Source organism: Gopherus evgoodei, chromosome 3 (assembly GCF_007399415.2).
Source record: "Gopherus evgoodei ecotype Sinaloan lineage chromosome 3, rGopEvg1_v1.p, whole genome shotgun sequence".
In the NCBI taxonomy this organism is placed as follows: domain Eukaryota; kingdom Metazoa; phylum Chordata; order Testudines; family Testudinidae; genus Gopherus; species Gopherus evgoodei.
In genome coordinates, this window is record NC_044324.1 from 38,526,298 (window position 1) to 38,543,008 (window position 16,711).

The window sequence follows — 16,711 nt, forward strand, 5'->3', positions numbered from 1 at the left end:
ATAGTCTTTTAATTTGTTTTCTTTTTTCATTTGCGTATGTGTACTTGCTGGAAGTAGCTTAAATTGTGTTTCTGCTGGAGAAAGTTTCTTTCTATTGGTAAAAAGTTACAGCGTCTTTCAACTTCTAACAAAATGAGCTCCTTTGTGTAATTAATTTGTCTGTCTAATGCCCTTGTTTTCATGGCAGAAAAGCATTCTAATTAAATACAGTAGCTTAATTATATGTTTTCCAATAACAAATTCTTTTCTGAGTATTAGACCTTGCTTTTGAAAGCATTATAATTACCCATGTGTATCAAAAGCAAAAGGGAGACCCCCTGCAGTTCTTCAAGCCAGAGACCTCTAGGGTTTTGTTGTTTTGGTTTTTTTTTCCCCTCTAAAGTTATGGAACTTACTAGCTAAGAAGCTTTTCAGTTGCATAATCAGCTTTCACTTCTTTTGGAGAACTCAAAACTGATGTTCCGTGCTCCTATTATTGTTTCATCTTAAGATCATTATTTCTGTTGAGAAGTTTGTCATTACTTTAAAAGCACACTGTTACACCTGGCGGGACAATCTTTGATACAGTATGGGAAATACATGCTTACATTACATTTTTTTTTCTACAAAGCACATGACTTGGCTCATTACAGACAGGTTGTGAGTGCTTACTCATAGTACATTTTCCCTACTCCAGTTGTATGCTTCATTCATGTTAGTGATGTACTGAAATATACAAAAATCTCTCTGAAATTCTGTAAAGTGAAACCCAGATGTTTCTCCTCTAGTACTCTAGCTCTGTTTCCAGTATGGATAGGCAAACTCATTCTTCCTAATTTCAAGCCCAGTTACATATTATGGGTTCAGAAATTCAAAGCTTGAAAGGTTTGTGTATTATGCTATAGGAGCGTGAAAACAAGTTGGGGGTAGAAATAATGAAAGCAGAAGGAAGTTGAGTAGGTAGAGTTTTTTAAAAAAAACTCTAAAAACCAACAACCTCAGATCTTATGATAAAGGAATAGAGTGGCAGAGTTAAAATGTGGGGATGGGGTGGTGGAATCAGAATATACAAAGTATACAGACCACACCTCATCTCAGCCTACTTTTGAGAGCTGTTTCTTTATCTTTAATATATACCTGGACCTTGAGCCTCAGCTGGAGTAAAGTTATGTCTTTGAGTAACTGGTGTTTATTCTTTGCATTACAGTAGGAAACCAAAGTCCCATTGTTCTGTTGTTATACATAGACTTGGTAGGCATGCCCCAAGGAAGTTACAGTCTAGTCAGGTAAAAGAAGCATTATTATCCCCATCTTACAAATTGACTTGAGCAATTTAAGTAAAGAGAGAGAGTGAGTGACTTGCAAAGGTAATACACAAGGGCTGGTCTACACTACAGAGGAAAATCAATCTTAGATACGCAACTTCAGCTACATGAATAACGTAGCTGGAAGTCGAAGTATCTAAGATTGAATTACTCACCATCCTCACGGCGCGGGATTGATGTCCGCGGCTCCCCCTGTCGATTCCGCAACTCCGTTCGGGTTGGTGGAGTTACGGAATCGATATAAGCGCGTTCGGGGATCAATATATCGCATCTAGATGAGACGCGATATATCGATCCCCGAGCAATCGATTGCTACCCGCCGATACGGCGGGTAGTGAAGACATAGCCAAAGTCTATAACAGAGCCGATATTTGATCCCAGTTCTCTTGAGTCACAGTGTAATGCCTTAATCACAAGACTATCTCTCCTTTTTTTAGTTTAGTTTACTGGAGCAACCTCAGTTTATACCAGCTGAGGTTTTGCCCTTAACACATGCTCTCAGATAGTCCTCTGCTACACAATGGAATGTCAGGAGTTTACATTCAGCACCATGAAATGGGCTTTCTGCTCTGAGTAGGTATAGCAATTCAAGGGTTAAAGGAAGTCTCTCTTGGTAAAAACCAAATATTAGGCATCTCAGCCTTTTTATTTGTGTACTTCAGCACCAACATTTTAGTCTTTATTTTAGTAAAGGAATAACTTTGAGAGCAGAAGAGTATAGGAGGCAATAATTGGCATTTGTGATTTTGTGATTGGTTTATATGCCAAGATTATGTCAAAAAGAATCAAATATTACATCTTTAAAACAGTTTCACAATAATCAAAGTACTTTAGTCCAGGTGCTAAGTACATTTTAAACAGCTTTTTAAAAGTTATTTATAAAAAACTTGGAGCTGGCAGAAAGAATGCAGAGAATGAAAGCAGAAACCAGAATGGGGCCATTGTCTTCCAAATACCACTATGCAAGAGTCAAACAGCAGTTGTGCTAATCCTCCCACTAAATTGATCTAGAACCTTAAATTGTCTCTTTAGCTTTCTCATCACTCTAGTACTGGGGTGGGCAAACTTTTTGGCCCGAGGGCCACAGCTGGGTGGGGAAATTGCATGCAGGGACATGAATGTAGGGCTGGGCCAGGGGGTGTGGGTGCAGGAGGGGGTGCAGTGTGCAGGAAGGGGCTCAGGGCAAGGGGTTGGGGCAGAGGAGGGGTGCAAAGTGTATGAGGGGGTTCAGGGAAGGGGGTTGGGATTCAGGAGGGGGTGTGAAGTGTGTGAGGGGGCTCAGGGCAGAGGGTTGGGGTGCAGCAGGGGATCAAGGCATGGGGTTGGGGTGCAGCAGGGGGGCTCAGGGCAGGGGGTGTGGGGTGCAGGAGAGATTTGGGGTGCAGGCTCCGGCCCAGTGCCACTTCCCTGGAGAAGCTCTGGGATGGCAGTGGCATGCAGTGGGGCAGGGGCAGGCTCGCTCGCTGCCTGCCTGCCCTGGCTCCGCACTGCTCCTGGAACCGTCTGGCACCATGTCCTTGCAGCCCCGGGGGAGGGGAAGCAGATGGTTCTCTGCGCTGCCCTTTCCCATGATCCCCCATTCCCGGCCAATGGGAGCTGTGGGGGGAGGAAGAGGGGTGAGAGCAGCGCACAGAGTCCTCTGCCTCCCCTACACCAGGGGCTGCAGGGATGTGGTGCTGGCTGCTTCTGGGAGCAGCGCGGGGCCCACAGTGCCATGAGGGTGGCAGTCCCGCAGGGCGGATCCAAATTTTGCCCACCCTTGCTCTAGTCGTTTTAAATGTTAGTTTTTTTGATTTAATAAAGTGGAATAAATCAACAGATTTTATTATTTTATTTCAACAACTTAAAAGCAAAACTTGCAAATACCACTCCCTGTTCGCATAGCAGTCATAACTTTAAAATGGTATCGACTGCTGTCTAGTAGCAAGAAGACAGCTCTGAATGTACAATGTGGAAGAGCTAGTTTGTGTGATACTATTTTTTTATTTTTATTTTTTTAAAGTCTGCTGTTATCTTTAAGATGCCAGTGAATCCTCCTGAGTGATCAAACTAACATATTGTGCCTGATTATCCCCTCATTCTGGTCTATGACAGAGTTAATCCATTGACTGAGGAAGCTGCACTTATTTCCATAGTAGTGAATGAGAGGAAAACACCATTTAATGCTAAAATACGAACATTTCCCTGCTACTTACAACAGCAAACTGCAAGTTAAGATGCAAGCCTGCAAACTTGTACCTTTGAAGCCTCCTGGTGGGCTGCTCTAGATTGGGTGTGCTGCTTCCTGAGACGCACCACTGAAATGTCAAGTGGCCATTTTTCCAGCCTCTCCTTCCATCTTGCTGGTTTGGGTAGCAGGGGCTTCTGGCCCTTTGTGCGTTCTGACATGGAATTAATTTGTAGGTGTCATAAACAGATAGCTAAGGGTTAATGTCTCTTTCACCTGAAGCACCTGACCAGAGGACCAATCAGGAAACCGGATTTTTTCAACTTTGGATGGAGGGAATTTTGTGTCTAAGGTCTTTGTTTTCTGTCTGTCTGCTTTCTCTTAGCTTTGGAGAAGTATTTTCTGCTTTCTAATCTTCTGTTTCTAAGTGTAAGGACCAAGAGATCAGATAGTAAGTTATATGGTTTCTTTTCTTTGGTATTTGCATGAATATAAGTGCTGGAGTGCTTTGATTTGTATTCTTTTTGAATAAGGCTGTTTATTCATATTTCTTCTAAGCAATTGACCCTGTATTTTGTCACCTTAATACAGAGAGACCATTTGTATGTATTTTCTTTCTTTTTATATAAAGCTTTCTTTTTGAGACCTGTTGGAGTTTTCTTTTCTGGGAAATTTCAGGGAAATTGAGTCTGTATTCACCAGGGAATTGGTGGGAGGAAGAAATCAGGGGGAGATCTGTCTGATTTTGCATTCCCTCTGGGTGAAGAGGAAAGTGCTTTTGTTTCCAGGACTGGAAACGGAGAGGGGGAGTCACTCTGTTTGGATTCACAGAGCTTGTGTCTGTGTATCTCTCCAGGAGCACCTGGAAGGGGGAAGGGAAAAAGGATTATTTCCCTTTGTTGTGAGACTCAAGGGATTTGGGTCTTGGGGTCCCCAGGGAAGGTTTTTCAGGGGGACCAGAGTGCCCCAAAACACTCTAATTTTTTGGGTGGTGGCAGCAAGTACCAGGTCCAAGCTGGTAGCTAAGCTTGGAGGTTTTCATGCTAACCCCCATATTTTGGACGCTAAGGTCCAAATCTGGGACTAAAGGTTTTTTTCAGACTCCTGGCCCGAACACCTACTACACCTGGAAAAGGTCTTTTAGCACATCAGGCAGGCCGGACTAACTGTTAAGGCCAAAAAGTGTCAAATAGGCCAAAACAGAGTGACTTACCTGGGGCACCAGGTGGGTCGAGGAACCATAAACCCCCTACAGGCCAACGTGGATGCTATCCAAAAGTGGCCTGTCCCAAGGTCAAAGAAACAGGTCCAATCCTTCTTAGGCTTGGCCGGATACTACAGGCAATTTGTACCACACTACAGCCAAATCGCTGCCCCACTGACCAACCTGACCACAAAGACCCAGCCAAATGCAGTTAAGTGGACTGATGAGTGTCAAAAGGCCTTTACCCAACTTAAGGCAACGCTCATGTCTGACCCTGTGCTCAGGGCCCCGGATTTTGACAAACCATTCCTAGTAACCACGGATGCATCTGAGCGTGGTATAGGAGCAGTGCTCATGCAGGAAGCAACAGATCACAACTTTCATCCTGTCGTGTTTCTCAGCAAGAAACTGTCTGAGAGGGAAAGTCACTGGTCAGTCAGTATCTCTCCAGGAGCACCTGGAGGGGGGAAGGGAAAAAGGATTATTTCCCTTTGTTGTGAGACTCAAGGGATTTGGGTCTTGGGGTCCCCAGGGAAGGTTTTTCAGGGGGACCAGAGTGCCCCAAAACACTCTAATTTTTTGGGTGGTGGCAGCAAGTACCAGGTCCAAGCTGGTAACTAAGCTTGGAGGTTTTCATGCTAACCCCCATATTTTGGACGCTAAGGTCCAAATCTGGGACTAAAGGTATGACATGAGTGGCAGCGGTTACGGGATAGACAAAATCCAGAAGCCAGTAGGAATATTTTATTTTTCTTTTCTCTGCTAGGGGCTTTTTAGCAGAAAGAAACAGTTTGGTTTTAAAAGGGAACCAGAGAGAATTTTTTTTCTGCTCTCTCTGGCAGTTTGTGGCTTGCATATTAAGCAAGAAGCCATTAAGGAGCTGTTACAGGTCTTTTGTCATACAATAGCTCTCCCATTGAGAGTCATTACCAGCACTATATACATGCAAATAAAGTGGTTTTTCAGGTTTACTTAACATTGAAAATTAGCTAAAGGCACTGTTGCTAGGCAGACTCTAGGAGGCAACAGAGCCTGCAGTGCAGAAAATAAACACAGGAGGGCACCCCAACCCAAGAAAACAGGAACCATGACTTCTAAGGCAAAAATTGAGGCCGAAGAACAAATCAAAGAAGCTGAACACAGGCGACAACTGGAAATAAAACAAAAAGAGATGGAGATGAAAGAAAGAGAAGAACAAATCAAACAGGCAGCACACAAAAGAAAACTAGAAAAAGAAGAGTTGGCCCACCGAAGGAAACAAGCAGAAGATGAGTTGGCCCACAGGAGGAAGCAAGAAGAAGAAGAGGCGGCCCACCGCTGAGACATGGAAAAACAACAAAAAGAAATGAAAAAACAACAAAAAGAAAGAAAATACATACAAATGGTCTCTCTGTATTAAGGTGACAAAATACAGGGTCAATTGCTTAGAAGAAATATGAATAAACAGCCTTATTCAAAAAGAATACAAATCAAAGCACTCCAGCACTTATATTCATGCAAATACCAAAGAAAAGAAACCATATAACTTACTATCTGATCTCTTTGTCCTTACACTTAGAAACAGAAGATTAGAAAGCAGAAACTACTTCTCCAAAGCTCAGAGAAAGCAGGCAGACAGAAAACAAAGACCTTAGACACAAAATTCCCTCCACCCAAAGTTGAAAAAATCTGGTTTCCTGATTGGTCCTCTGGTCAGGTGCTTCAGGTGAAAGAGACATTAACCCTTAGCTATCTGTTTATGTCAGTAGGCTGTAGGTAATTTTTTAGTTGCCAATAGTGCTAGCAGCAAAAATACTGGTATTTGAGGAGAGAGTGCCTGAGATAAAATATAAACTCATCATATGTACTTCAATTTTTCTTCTCTGTGAAACACACTTAACAGCTTTTCATATTGATATAAAAGTGGGAATCCCAATGATACTTTTCAGTAGTTCTGAATGGCTTCCTCCTAACTTTAGATCCTTATCTGCTCTTTGCAATGATCATCTATGAATTTGCAGTCAAACACACTCTTCACTGCATTTGTTATTTGACCCTGACTAATTCAAGGGAAGTAAGTGATATGAAATTCAAGAGCTGATGTAAGACAGAATGTGTAGGGGGTTGAGTGCTTGCTCATGTCCATTCCATATTAGGTGTGTGTGCTTGTCACATGCACCAGTGATGGAAGTTTTTCCCTTAGCAGTATCCATAGGGGACCAGCTCTGGCACCCTCTGGAGTGGTGCCCTCACGGCATGGTATAAGGGATGCCACCAGCTCCCTCCACTCTCAGTTCCTTCTTGCTGCCAGTGATGGTGCTGGAACATCTGCTACTTCAGCTAGCGTCGTCTCACTCTGTTTGCACAAACTCTGTAGAACTTGCACTATAGCTGTTAGATAGTAGTAGTTCTTTTAGTCTTCATTGCCAACTATAAGCGGAGTTCTTCAGTTTCTGTAAATTGTCATAGCTTCATCAAACTTGATGGAACTACACACCAGTTTACAACAATTGAAGGCCTGGGCCATAATAGATGAAAGGTACAGCTTGAAGCAGTATTACCAAATGAACTGCTGGATTTAAAAAAAAATCATTTTATTTGTAAGTTTAAAATGTCTATGAACATGACATTAACTTACTGTACCTGTAAATTCTCTATATTAAAAAATAGGTAAGTAATCTAGCCAACCAGTGTCAAACAAGAGAATACAGTGTTTTGCCCCAAAGGCAATTTGGTCAGAGGAAAATAAGATATACAACAGGAAATATATTTCTTATCTTGTAATTCCTATGGCAATAGTGCATTTAAAAATTTGTGTGAAACAGTGACTATACCAGCCATGCTAAGCAACCCTCCTCCAGTTCATCAAATGAATCACAGTAATTTGTTCTCATTTAAAAAAATGTGAGTGTCGTAACACAATGGGTCACAGGCAGGTTACATAGTGGAGGATTCCTAGATTAAAGGAACTTGATAAATGTATCACTTAAGTCATTGGTGTTGCACCGTGGAATGACTTGACACAATGGACATGTAAAGACTTCACAAAATGAACACTTTGTGGCAAGCTATGGTGTAAATCTACACCCACACCAGCCTGCTGGGCACTCAGTGTCTGTGTGGCCCCTTCTGCCACATACTAACAATGCACTTTGATCTGCTCCACTTTGAAACGAGAGTAAATTAAAGTGCACTAGTCAACTTTTAGTGTGGCAGCAGGGTCCACATGGACACTTAGTGCACAGGTAGACTTTACGTCAACAGTTTGCCATGAAGTAAATGTTGATTTTAGACAAGCCATAAGGGACTTCTGCAGTTACACCTTCTTCAGCTCCCTCCAGGTGTGCTCTACAGTTACTTAGGCTTCCTTAGGGTATGTCTAAATTGGCCCTGGAAAGTGTAGTTTCTAACTTGGTTAGACCTTCAGGCACTCGCTCTGAGCTGGCATGCTAAAAATAGAAGTGTAGCCACAGCAGTGTAGGTGGCAGGAGTGGCAAGCTGCCATGAGGATAGTCCCCTTTGAGAACCTAGGTAGGTACTTGGGTGACTAGATCCTCCCATTGCTTGCACCACAGCAACTACACTTCAATTTTTAGCATCCTAGTTCAACCAGAGCTAGTGCAGACATAGCTGCACTATTGGCCCTTCTAGCTCTGGTATAGGCATACCCTTAGATTCTCAATGTGTAATTTGCACATCTCTTTCCACATCACTTCTGAATTTGCCCTCTTAGTGTAACTGATTGTAAAAGGGCTAAAGGCACACATATGCTTCTGTGTGAATCCCATGATAATGAACAAGAAAAGGTGCTAACATGGATGGAAAAAGGTGTGCATTATAACAGGCCACCTTACATTAAAATTTCTTGCAGCAGGAAATTTTTAAATCAGACTAGGAAGTGGGTCTGTAGATTGTTGTAGGGATATTCTGTTTGGGGAGCAGATCCATAGACACTACTTAGGACTTCCACTGCCTGATTCAGGCGGGGCTCTAGAGGTTAAACTCTAGCTCCCTCAACCTAGTAAGGAGCATTTCTGTAGTTGGCTCCTGCCTTACTTTGTAAAGGCACCTACACAGTGACAGTGTGAACTCCACATTAATGACTCTAGTAAGTGTGTACTCAAAGTGCAAATCCATTAATGGTACAGCCGAAGTGGTAATGACCCTGGATCTTTGGGGATTTTACAAGTATTTTGGATTAACCAGCACGGTTTGTTTTAGCTGTCCTTTTTGGAGTCAGTTGTTTGTTTTTTTTATTTGTAATGGTTAAAGAATTTTCCAGTAACCTCTAAAACCATTACTGGGATGAGATACTCATCCTATCCTGTGACCTTGGTTGGTTCTCCATCAGACTTTGGAAATGGGAGCCACAGTTTTAGCTCACATCTCCAGTCCCTCAGTTTAGTCAAAACAGCTAACTTACCGACAGAATTTACAAACTCCATATAGCAGATCTTTTATTATTTATTTTAAACAAATATAGAAAATAGTTAATGAAGAGACACAAGCTTGCTCTTTCCTTGCGTAAGAGCTGAGGGGGAGGACAATAATTTGGTTGCTTTACAGGTAGGAAATGGAACAGTGCCTGTGAAGTTTGGATTTTAGATGCAGCATAGTGAAAACTGGGATGAACTCTGAGCTGGGGAGCTGTCCGTTTCATTTATGGTACGTTCATCTATTTTACTTTCTTGCTGTAAACAGTATCCCTGGAGGATAAGACCTTACTGATCTCCTCCCTGCTGCCACTGCTAAATAATACATTATCATTAGTTATGACATGCCATCTGATGAAGAGAAATCTGGACCGAACAATAAGAAGAAAATGTAAAATGGCAGCTTATCTTTTAGAAAATATATTTGCTCTAGTTCAAACAGGAATTATTTCAGGGATGTTCTATGGTCTGTGTTATACAAGTCAGACTAGATGATCACAATGGTCCATTTTGGCCTTTGAATCTCTGAATAGAAGTCTGCATCTTACTGGAACTCTATGTATGACTGAAATACTACTGGGAGGAAACAGTTTCGTGTTCATGTTCTGGGAATGGAATCATGGTAAGAATTATTAAAAAGCATGCTCAGCTTGGAAATTCTCCACCAATAACCCCTCAGGCTCATGTCTGGCAGAGAGATTCTTGTTCTTCTTATGCTGCTCCTACAGTCAAGCTATCTGGTACTTTTTTGCAAATAAGCAGCAGCCAGATCAAATGATAAACAGAAAACTTGGCTTTTTGTTTCATTAGTTTTACAACTAATGATTGTGTGAACTGGGATACAAGTGATTCTGTAGGCAGAGGGTTGTGCTAACCAGGATTTTCAGAACCCAAAGCAGTGATAACTTTTTCTCTCTAGACAGAGTCAGGAATAAATCAATGGGGGCATAGCTCATCTGTCTGATAAATAATTGGCAAAAGTGTTTTCACCTAAAACTACTTCTTTTATTAGATCTCAAGTATGCACACTCTCTCTCTCGCTCACATGTAGTGTTGCAATAGGTTTAAAGCATTCCAAACTCTTATAGTTATCTAAAAAGTCTAAAATGGGTTTCAGGGATCAGTGGCCAGGCTTCAGGGTGGGGCAGGGGCCACCTTCCATCTAGCTGTCAGATCCTTGCCCAGAGAAAAGCTTCCTTGGACTCCTCCAAAGCAAATTCTTTCAGCTAATCTTTTATAGCTAACTTCAAACAAAGCACATAACCTATAGTGACTCCTAGTGGGTCACCATAGTAACCCCTAACAGGTCACTGATTCTCCTACTTTCGGTAAAACTACTTATTATCTCTCATCTAAACATTTCTAGTCAGAGCGATTAATGAAACTGACATGTTAGAGGCATCTAAACCCAAGGTCACTATTCACTCACTCTTCCATACTTTATAATCTGTTAACTTTCTGTCTCATCCTCCCATTCTGATAGAAAAGCTGGAAACATACAGCTACGCAGCCTTGCCTCTCTGGACCTGAGATTTTCCTAGCTATGTGATGTTTGATTTTTCAGCAGGCAGTGGCTAAATATACAAAATTGCTGACTGCAGTACTATCATTCTGGGGTAACATGCAGGAATGTCAAATTCTGGGGTAACAGCTGGGGACAGGTGACCTGCATGTTTTCTTTTAAATATGTATTTCTTAACTGGGGGTTAAAAATGAGTGAGAACCTGTTGTTGGGGGAACAGAGTGACAAAGGATTCCTGACTTCATATGAAGTTACAGTAAATTACCCTCTGGCATGATGCAGTGATCATTCCGGATTCTCTAGTTAGTGAGTGAAGGACATAAATCCACACCATGTAGAAGGCAAGCATAGGGGTTTATTACATACAGTGCTGGTGGAGTGTCACCTGGCTTATTAGGCTCAGAGACACCGTCAATCAATTGATTACAATAGAATATATAGATTTTCCATGGGCGGGGGAAAGTGACAGGGTGGGCAATTCCACACCCCAGGATAGGTTTTGCAGCAAGACAAGATAGCGCATTAGCCAATGGTTAAAAGGTTACATAATGTCTCCGCCCATGGTCTCAAGTTAGCAAGTTAACATTTAATTAATACTTTGACAAAATGTTATTAGTATAAAATATATATTTGAATCTTGATTTGGGGTCCATAGGAATGGAACAACTCCTCTGATTGTCCAACAGGTACATTCCTAGGGGTTAAAGCAAAGAAACAGTGAAAGTATGTGACAATAAAGATTGTCCCCTTTATGTCTTAAGGCAGGCATTGGTCCCTGGGAAGAGAGGTGGAAGGATGCCATATCTTATACTGACATGTGCCAGTTTTCATAAACTCAAGGTTGGATCTGTGGGAAGAATGTTCCCTACAGGAGAGACTGACACAACAGGAACAGGGATCCTTTGTTCAATCTGAAACAATAGATGAAACATAATTATTCAGTTACCGCTTCAACATCTGGCATTTCTACTGACCAAGCATATCTTAGTAAAGGCATGTTGTTTTGTTTACCCCAGCTTTCTCTTAGCTAATCACTATTTGCTAGGCCTCTGTTTGCTTGACCAAACTCTGGACTTTAGGTCTCAAAAAGAGCTGGCACAATCCATATAAAGTGCACATTGATTTTAACCCTTCAGTGAGATTAGGGTTCAAAAGGAGAACAGTCATATTTTTACACCCGTCACTTTAAAAATACTCCTAGTTCAGAGCTTTGAAGGAGGCTCTAGCATCCATCTTTTTTTTTTTAATTCCACCCAAACGTTCAACCAATCAGTTCTGAGCACTTTTGACGTTTGTTTGAAAACACAAAACTAGAAGAGTTGCAATATAAATGGTCCAAAGAGGCAGCATTTCTTTCTCCCCAGAACAGTCCCTTGCACAGGCATTCAGTCACCCACCCACTCTCCCCTGCAGTCTCACGCTCCTCCACAGCCACACATCCCCATTTGCTCCCACAACACCTCAACCACAGCCAGGCAGGGTCTCCAATTTTCTGTGACTTTTTTGTCAAGAAGGCAAAACATGGCCTATTTATTTACTATTCTACTAAAATGTCTAATAACAACAAAGTGTATTAGACATACAGTAAATGGGTTAAAAATACAGGACTTGACACTCAGCTGTTCTAAATCAGTGAGACTCCACTGCCATCGCCAGAGCCAATAAACACCAGATCAGAATGCTGTTCAATAGCATTCTGTCAACTAAATGAAATGTTGAACTAGTTGCATTTGTTGTAGGCGAGAGGATGGTGGCGTGCAAGGGTCTCTTACAACTATACCTTATACTAGAGTAACAATGGTATCAGTTCCTCTGCAGCATCCATTTGGTAGTGTGATCTGCAGTGGTGTGAGGAGACTGGTTTAGACCATTTTCTTTTTATTATTAGCATTATTTGTATTCATGCCCAGGAGCTCAAGTTACAGACCAGGATCCAATTGTGCTAGGTGCTGTATAAGCACAGAACAAAAACACAGTTCCTGCCCCCCAGAGCTTACAAACTAAGTATAAAACAAGAGAGAACTTGGTATAGACAGACCAGCAGGGACGTTTCTGGAAGCAGAGACACAATATTGAGACAATTTTAATATCAATGAGGTATTTGATCTTAGGTTATATGTGAAATAAATAAGCCACAAAAAACAAACAGGGCCCATCTTACCAAGAAGGTAATAAACCTTCACGGCTAGTGTGAATAGTTGCATAACTACCTTCTAGCGATTTAAGGTGTTTTATTATCTGGCTTATGCTGCCTGGTGATGGATCTGGCATACTCTGGAATTACCTATACAAGTCCTTTAAACCCAGTGCATCTTGTTATTTATAGACATCTGAAAAACAGATGTTCAATGGTGAAGGATTTCAAATTATCACTTCTACTAGTCAATGGCCAATGGTGCAAAATATAGCTCTAAAGCCTATTTTCGTTGTGCTTTATTTACTGCTATTGGGGAAAAGAAACCCAAGAGTATAAAGCAGCAGGAGCTCAGGCGAAGAGACATGATAAATCATGCCTAAAGAGAATACTTCATTTAAACCTGTAATTAAGAGGAATGCAGTTAAATACAAACGTATAAAGTATTGCTCTTTGGGAAAAACAACTAATGCATCAGGATAACTTCATTCACTATCACATTTGAAAGATTCTGGTTCCTGAAGCAACATAGCTGAGTTTCATGGAGGTGTGAGGAGTCTTTCCCAGCAGAGCTTGTGAGCTGCCAAGGTGGATTGTTGGCATGGTGCTGGCAGGTCAGAAACACGCACATGTCATAGAGCAGAGAGGAGATGGAGATCGGGTGTTGCCGTGTTGCCACTTATAGTTATTTTACTGTGATTCCTGCTATAATTTTTCCTTTTACTTGGCATCATTTAACCTATGTCCTTTTAATAAATGTGTTTAATTTTTTACTATAAATCAAATCAGAGCTATTTGTCTTAAGTAATAACTAAGAAATCCAGCCATTTTATTGGATATGATGTGATTTTTCTTTTTTCCATCTTTAGAAGAACAAACAAACTGTCCAGGAGAGGGCTGGACATTAGAGCACACGGTTTTGGGAAAATTCAGAACAGTGAGTGTTGGGGTCACCCTGCAAGCAGTAACTAAGGCTGGTGGAAGCCAGAGTGGGATTGTGTGACTGTAGACAGACAGCTGGGGTCAGAACTGTTGAACCAGGCCTGTGTAACACACACACGCTCAGGGTGTGACCTACATGATGGTACGCTGGTTGTGAACGTCCCAAGCTGGAAGCTACAGCAGCAAAGCATTGTGAGGGTTCCCATGGTTTGGTTACACAGCAGGCAGTGACACAACTCTTCATTGGTCTGAACACCATCACACTTACCAAATAAAGATGTGTATTCTGATGTATTTTAGAGGTTAGTGCAAAGTGTATTACAGAAGCACTGTGCACACTCTTGGACAGATTGTCAGAGGGGCTCAGCAGCCAGATGCTCCCATTGTTCTAACACAAGTGTCAATGTGAAGAGGTTAAAATCCGTTGATCTTCCTCATATATTTCTTCTTGTATCTGAGCCATTCAGGTTCTGTAGCTCTGATCTTAGTACTGTTTTATTGAACCCTTGATAGCTGTCTGCTGATTCTATATAGAGCAACTTATTGCTATGAAAAAAAAAGTTCTATCTTCAGCTGCCACCTGGGTCACCTTCCGTAATGTCCGGTGGCAGATTCCTGACGTAGTGTAACCCACTCTCATGCAAGGTCATTAGAATGAACAGATCACTGCTTAGTTTGTGATCACCACCAATATTTTTTCTCCAATGATAATTATGTTGACCATTTTTTGCTTTTGAGGTTGTATAGAGTCTCTTATCCAAATGAATCTAGAAAGCACTTCACAAATTTTACTGATTGACTTATACATGGTTTATGTATAGGAATTTCTTTGTCTAAAACTATAGTGCACCCAACTCTGGGTTGGAGTACAACAGCTATGTAACTGTACGTACTACACAATAATCTAAGATAAGGAATGAATACTGTACCCAACTGAAATTACGAAGCAAAGTACTTAGAAAGAATTACCTAAAAAGGAATTTGCCCAGGGATTTACACATGAGCAGCAAATCTCAATAAAAAGCAGAAAATGGGATGCTATCCACTGTTTTAAAAAAAAAGCAAAACACCCAGCAACAAAAAGCCTTTTTTCTTTGCTATAAAGATTGACTTTTCCCTACATTCTGCAGATTCTTTCCTATAAGTTAAGATCAAGACACTTGCCAAGTATGAAATAAAGAGGAGCTTGTAGCAAATCCACATCTGTAATTTCTGATGTAAGAGAGAAGGAAATTCAGGAAGTGACATAGAACTATACAATCTGCCATAGTTATTAAATCATTGAATGCTTCACTGGAAAACAAAGAATACAGCTATTAGTCTTCATATGGGTTCCACAAAGGCCTTTCTGTAAGTTCTGACCCTTGACTAAACTTTATTTCATGGACAGATTTTGATAGCAGTTGAATTGCCAAAGGGTGATGAATGATAGCACTGCTGCCATGACAGATGCTGACATTTTTCCGTTATGTACAGGACTGTGTCAAAGTCACTCTCATTACTGTAGATAAAATAATGGGAAGTTTACTGAAGGCTGACAAAATCCTCTCGGGAAAGTTTATAGGGATTGCTGTGATCAACAATAATCCAGGTCCCTGGGTGCTGTAAAATGGCACAGCTCCACTGACATCAGTGGAGCTGCACTGTTTTGCACCAGCTGAGTGGTTGGGTCTAAAGTTTTGGCATTCCTCATGGCAACCCATTTTGTGCTCATTTGTTCTAGGATCTTTTCCAATTGCAGCATTATTTACCCCACTGTGCTCTAGAGTTAGGACTCCTGATTTGTATGCTCATCCTTGTTATGAATATAGTGTTGGTTTCCCCATGTGCAAAATGAGGATAGCAATACCTACTTCACAGAACTGCTGAGTGTCTTTTACACCCATTTTTCACCCACTTACACTTACGTTGTAAAGTTTTCATAGATTCCAAGGCCAGAAAGGACCACTGTGATCATCTTCTGACCTCCTGAATAACCCAGGCTATAGCACTTCCCCAACATCATTCGTAGAGCACATCTTCCAGGAAAAATCCAACCTTGATATATTTTTTTTAAAAATTGCTACAATAAAACTGTAATTGAATTTCCAAATTAAAACCCTCCAATTAGAAAAATATATTAACTTAGATTTTTGTCTTTCCTTGTTCCTTCGTTCACTTTCCAGCTCAGATCAGGGTTTGGGCAAGGATGACATGTTTGGCTAAGGCAAATTAAAGCTGTGTCCCCTTCTCCTTTAAAGAAAAGGAGGAGGAATCATAGATTAGGGTTGGAAGAGACCTCAGGAGGTCATCTAGTCCAACCCCCTGCTCAAAGCAGGACCAACCCCAGCTAAATCATCCCAGCCAGGGCTTTGTCAAGCCGGGCCTTAAAAACCTCTAAGGAAGGAGATTCCATCACCTCCTGCGGTAACCCATTCCAGTGCTTCACCACCTTCCTAGTGAACTAGTGTTTCCTAATATCCAACCTAGACCTCCCTCACTGCAACTTGAGACCATTGCTCCTTGTTCTGTCATCTGCCACCACGGAGAACAGCCTAGCTCCATCCTTTTTGGAACCCCCCTTCAGGTAGTTGAAGGCCCCCCCCCACTTCTCATCTGCAGACTAAATAAGCCCAGTTCCCTCAGCCTTTCCTCGTAAGTCATGTGCCCCAGCCGCCTGATCATTTTCATTGTCCTCCGCTGGACTGTCTCCGATTTGTCCACATCCTTTCTCTAGTAGGGAGGCCCAAAACTGGACACAATGCTGCAGCTGTGGCCTCACTAGTGCCAAATAGAAGAGAATAATAACTTCTGTCGATCTGCTGGCAATGCTCCTACTAATGCAGCCCAATATGCCATTAGCTGTCTTAGCAACAAGGGCACACTGCTGACTCATCCACTGTAATCCCCAGGTCCTTTTCTGCAGAACTGCCCCTTAGCCAGTCGGTCCCTAGCCTGTAGCAGTGCATGGGATTCTTCCATCCTAACTCTGCACTTGTTCTGGTTGAACCTCATCAGATTTCTTTTGACCTAATTCTCCAATTTAT